This window comes from Lycium ferocissimum, unplaced genomic scaffold, assembly GCF_029784015.1.
Source record: "Lycium ferocissimum isolate CSIRO_LF1 unplaced genomic scaffold, AGI_CSIRO_Lferr_CH_V1 ctg27619, whole genome shotgun sequence".
Lineage (NCBI taxonomy): Eukaryota > Viridiplantae > Streptophyta > Magnoliopsida > Solanales > Solanaceae > Lycium > Lycium ferocissimum.
In genome coordinates this window covers 1-6036 of record NW_026723702.1, presented here as the reverse complement: position 1 = coordinate 6036, position 6036 = coordinate 1, and the positions used below count along the sequence as shown (strand labels likewise).

Here is a 6036-nt window from a genome sequence, read left to right as displayed (position 1 = left end):
CATTACTAGCTCATTTACTTACATTGCCCATGAAACATTATACACTCGCACTCCTCGCACTCATCACTAGTTCGTCCGCCATGCACCAACGGAAATTTTCCGAGGTGTAACACAAAGTGAGCCCACCTCGACCAAATGAGGTGGCGTATGTGAATTACGTATGTTAAACTTCATAACGTCATCCAGGGGGATTTTAAGGTAATCGGATTTCATTTGCACAAGTTACGGGGTTAGACAACTTTTATAACTTTTCAGACAATATTCAATTCAATTCTACTGAATGAAAAAGGGGCGTTTTTGGACGTGGATTCCAAGGAGTAGAGTTGTCCCCGAGGTCCAAATTCAAACCTAGTACACCTAAGACATGCCAAGAGAAAGAATGGGAGAGCTTTACATACCTTGTTTGCCTTTTACGCTTGCCAAAATCCAAATCCCGTTTCGTCCAAAACCTACCACTACTACAAAAAGGGGTTTTAGGGCAAATTAAAAATACTCTTTAGCGACAATTGCCGCTAAATCATTTACCAGCTATTGTTCTTTGGCCGGCGAAACTGGGGTCGGTAAAAGCTTTACCGGCCATTGTAGGAAATGCTGGTAAAGCCTTCTTTTATTGCCGCTAAAAACAACTAGTTTTAACGGCAGTTATCCGCAAAGAATTATAATGGCTGCTAAATGCAATCCAAAAATGACCAGTTATACTTTTTTAGAGTCCATTTTTATGGCCGGTAAAACCAAATAAAATTGCCGCTAAAATTTAGTCACTTTAACGGCAATTTTGTTGTGGCAATTATAATGGCTATAATATCCCTTCCAAAAATGGTAATTATACCCTTTTAGCATCTATTTTTATGGCTAGTAAAATTCTATTAAACTGGTGCTAAAATGCGCAGGCTTTAACGGCAATTGTTTAGCCACCACTAATAATGGCTACAACATTCAGAAAATACAATTACTAGTATAAGGGAGCTCGTAGTGGGCTAGAAGCAGCGAAAGATTGGAAAGTGCTAAAAGACAATTAATTCATTAAAAAAAATATCTTATTAAATCTAAACAAATAAAAGAAAGTACTAATCCAAAATATTAATGTCACAACCTAAAAAAATAAAATGATCTTGTTTGAAATAAATAACTAGTCCTATCGATTAATGTCTTCAAATAATTTTCCAAACTCTTCATCATAGTGAAATCTTCCACAAGGGAAATTTTTGAACTTCATACTGCATGACCTGAAATAATAAAATAACTATGTCAAAAGATGATAATATTGTAGAAAAACATCGCAAGTATACAGATCTAAAATGCCACGGAGAACACCATTTTGATCTATACTAATGCACTAGGTGAACAAGCAGTAAAGTGAGTTTCTATCATCTCATATTGAATATTCAGATTTCAATCTTCTAAATACGAGAACCTAAAGCTTGTAACATGAACAACGCCACTAATCTTTTTGGATGATAGAGATACTGCAGGAACAATAAGTGAAAAATATATCATACTACTTCTTGATATAAGAGCAATGGATGCAACAACATTACTGGTCATCCACATTACAATGGTAAACCAGTCAACAGAAAGCTATATCCCGAATTTAATATGCTAGCTCTGCCACTGTAATCATAAGCTCAAATCAAAAAGAGTGGTAAAACCTTAATCAAAGTAGCCCGCCTATTCAGCAACAACCATTCCATTTTTAAAAAATTAAACCAATTTGTAGTCCCTTTGCAGTTTACACTATAAACAAACACCAATTGCCGAATTCTCATCAAGGCAACATTTCGCTAAGCAGATAGTTGCAATCAATTCTAAACTTTGAGTCTAACCATGCATTTTTCCACTGTACATTTTTTTAAAAAAAAAACTGGTAAATTGAACATTTTTCCAATGTACTAACTTGCACAAAGTTTTTCAATTTACTTATACGTGCCTTATCTTGGAAAGGCAATGACATAAATAATTTGTATTTTTAAAGAGATCAACAACAGATGCATTCAGGTGCATCATATTCCAAAACACCTAGCAAGAAGAGAGAGAATTCACAAGAAAGAGCAGAAACAATAGAACTAATCTTTTTCTAAAGGAACTTCAATAATTATAACATTAAGGTGGGAGAAAAGTACCATCAGATGCAACTGGTGTTGCAGAGTCTCAATTAATTTTTCCTTCCACCAAGCTACAAAATAAAGAAATATTTGTTTGAGAAAAAAATACGCAAAACAGAATGCAAAGAAAAGGATTGGTTTTAGCTACTTCTGCTACTCATCAAACCTTATTATCCATCTGCAATGGAATGCTACCACAGACCACACTTCTCTGCTCCTTTTTGTGTTCAACCTGTAATCCGGTAGAGACCGATTGTAAGTTGCAAACATTTTAACATCACTTTTATAATTAATGCGAAAATTGCAGCTTACTAATAGTTTGGCCACTGACACCAAATAAAAGTACAACATTTATTATGTGCATATCTATAATCCTATGCAAGAGGGATGACATAAAAGATAGACATAAAGAAAGATCTTTCGCAGGGTAAATTAGAACTTAATCAGAGAAGAGAAAAGTACACAATTAATGTCATTTAGTATTACTTTTTCCTGTACGAAAACCTCAAACAAGATAGGAAACTTTCAATATAGATCGTTTGCTAAAAGCTGAGGGACTGGTGTTTCCAATGAGTTTTCACTCAACTGATTCAGAGAACAAAAGAAAACAATCTTGTGAAGGGTTAATTTCATCAGAAAGAAACAACTTTATACCAGTAATGCAAAGGTATTATCTGCTTCATCTACCTTTAGCGTCATCTTCTCGTGCTTGTCCTACCTTCAGAATCCCCCGAAATTTTACTTGTCACCTTGGGTCACGCTTCTTCCTACTCTTATCTTGAGAACTCATTAAGATGCGAGAATAGACTCTTTGCTGATGCTTGGATCTTCATGATTTCAACAGGTGGTATTAAGCTGATCTATAGACATTAAGGCGCGAAATATTTAGCTGCATCAGAATACAAATCAGTGTCGCCTCATGTTTTTTCTTGAATTTCTGATTGTCACATTTAAATGAACATATATTACCTCGCCTATAGATGCATTCTTTTTTATTTCCCCCTGAAGAAATCCACAACAAAGAATAGTATAATCTGCAACGTAATACCAATTCAATTACACATTATGTGTGAGAGTTTCTACCAGCATGTAAGTCATAACAATATCACCCCTGGACTGTGCGCTCAACTAAAAGTAATATTTAATTCTTGAAATATTTTCACCTAACCTCAAGACTTCATGTCGCATGAATAGATGTTTTACGACTACGAGAGTCCTGTCTATCTAGTAAAATCTAAGAATCTAATCTTCTCTGTATCTCAAGATTTATAGGGGCCAAAAACAATTTATCAAGGCACACGAGATTTATTTGGATAACTATACTAGGAAAATTTTAGATTGAACATAGAATTCAGCTAAGAGGTCCAAAAAGTACAAGCAACATATCTACAAGTAATGATGATATAAGAAATAATTACGACTTTGCAATCAAATATATATTGAGACAACCTCCATAACATTTCAAAGATACCAAATATATTGAAACAGACTGATGATGTCTATATCCTTTCAGAACATTGAGAACAAGCATAAACAAGAAGGAACTCACCATTATACAATCTATCATGTATAGAGCATCTGTCGCAGAGAAAAGTTTGAAATGTGTCAAACCCCTCTGAAAGGCATAAACTAAGTATAAGGCGCTTACGTGTCTGACGTTCAGGCTTCTCAGATAGAGAATGTCCCCCCTACACTTTGTGTATGCATGAAGTAAATATAATCCACCAAAATCCAGAATCAACAGGAGCCACGCTTCATATTACGCTCTCACCAAAATCTGCAATTAATGTCTCGATATTTCTAACCAGATCATGGAGTGCTTTGAAGCTAGCTGGCATTACACCTAGAGGCGTATCTAGCCTTGTAGGCAGGGTTCAATTGAACCCCTAAATTTCGACGCGGAGCATAAGTTTATGTGTAAAAAATTCTTAAAAATTGTAATAAATAGTAGATATGAACCCATAAATTTTAAAAATATAATAGGTTCAACGCTAAGAATCTTAGGATTGAACCCATAGAGTTTAAATCCTGGATCTGCCTGTGATTACACCCTCTCATAATTGGAAACGATCTATCTTTTTTCCCCTATGATTGAAGACGAAGTGTCTTCAAGATGAAGTTCTTTACTATTTTGGGTTCCCCGTTCATTAGAAAAGCCAGTGCACTTGGAACAAAGTCTCTGACAAACACTTGAAGTGACAACTTCATGACAAACACTACATAATTTATGTACAACTTCCTCTCTTTCTTTTCTTTTTTTTTTAAATTAAACCCGTCGGGCTATTTTATCTAATAAAAGGATATGCTAATCTTCCATGTATTGTTCCAACTTTATCGGATGTCCCCGAAGGGACACAACTTCCTCTCCCAAATACCATATAAAACAAATAAAATCACTTTCTCATGTATGTTGTTAGAAACATTTATGTAATTACAAGACAGAGATATTCTAGATAAGTTTATTAACCAATATTTTTTTTAAGTATGCAAATCAATCACTCATGGGACTAGACTCTTTTTTACAGTATATAGGAAATTCTCATGTCCCGGAATTAGAGTATTAGAATATAGCTTGAGTGGAGATGGAAACTCACTAAACTCCACAGCTCTTGAATCAACATTGGTTCTACCTTCAATACTCCATATTTTATAAACACTCAAAAATCACATCTCAGTTACAAATCCACAATCTTCTTAACTAAAACCTGAAATTTCTAACTAATGTCAAAAATATCCATACCTACCATAAAATCAAGAAGAATTAGAAGAACAAAGCTGTGAAATAGCATAAGCAGTCAAATTCATATCACTAACGAGCTGAAGAAATGTTAATGTAACAAAATACTCCGACTTAATCACGCAAGACTTTCAAACATCCTAGATCTCTTCCCAGAACCAACCCCATCTTACGGGTTACATCATACTATACAAGCACATCCTGCGATTGCTAAAGCAGGTGAACGCCTTGGGTCTCGTCGAAAAAGTCGATAAAAAGAAAATTGAAGGCTCATAGGTCATGACAATAATAGTGTATGCAGTAGGCTACTGATTTTAGAACTATGAGAGAGCGATAAACCCTAAAAATTACATCGGACTCAGAGAGAGGATAGAGAATGAAGGAAGCTTACCAATTATATCACCGCAGAGGGACAGAGAACTCATCAGAGAAATAGTGCAGATCTCCCATTAGGGGAATTAAGCAAAGATGCTAAGGGCAAATTTAGAGGTTGAAAAGACCAAACTTGATTCCTAGGAGATGAAAATTCTTTGGAGGGAAACTTAGCGGGCACAGAAAAAGATTGAGGGAAACATAAAATAATAGTAAAAGGCTAAAGTTTTAGAGGCCATTCTTTTCAATTACCTCTAAAAACATGCTTATTCCCTGCATTAGGAAAATTGCCGCTAACATTTGCCTTTACTGCATGTGTCAGCGGCAATTAGGCTGTTGCCACTAAATAATTACCGCGAAAGGCCTTTTTTGTAGTAGTGTACAAATGGTCACATTTACCAATTTGCTATTCACAAGGCTTAAAATTTCAATCTTAGCCAATACTTGTCTATAAAAATTTGGGCAGCATCTCCCCTATATATATAGCACCCCCGAGATTCGAACTCGGCCAAAACAACAACAACCATACCAACAACAATATAAACAACATCAACAATCGACTAGAAACGCATTCTAGCGCAAATAGTCTTATTTTCCAAATAATGCAACAACTCCAAATCCAACTTTACACTTACAAACCAATATCAATATGTTCATATTCACATACTAATTTAAGATCATTCAAACATAAACTAAGAGCATTCCAAGCCATATATCCAATATTCAACAATTCCATCAATTTCCATATTCAATCCAAAATTCTCATATATGCAACGAAAGCATTCCAACGCATTTTCTACTTACTAATTCATCTCCAATAACAAC

The 6036-nt window shown here is 35.0% G+C and overlaps 2 long non-coding RNA genes across 2 annotated transcripts; one reads left to right on the top strand and one right to left on the bottom strand.

Annotated features, from left to right (window-relative positions):
• Positions 1–992: 992 nt before the first annotated feature.
• Positions 993–5538, bottom strand: LOC132043709 (uncharacterized). The gene is made up of 3 exons (XR_009411914.1): positions 5231–5538; positions 2269–2334; positions 993–1226 (listed from the first exon to the last, which is right to left on the bottom strand). It is a non-coding gene; the product is annotated as an uncharacterized LOC132043709 (long non-coding RNA).
• On the top strand, positions 1167–4148 carry LOC132043710 (uncharacterized). Its single transcript, XR_009411915.1, has 3 exons — positions 1167–1283; positions 2034–2325; positions 3743–4148. It is a non-coding gene; the product is annotated as an uncharacterized LOC132043710 (long non-coding RNA).
• Positions 5539–6036: the final 498 nt, after the last annotated feature.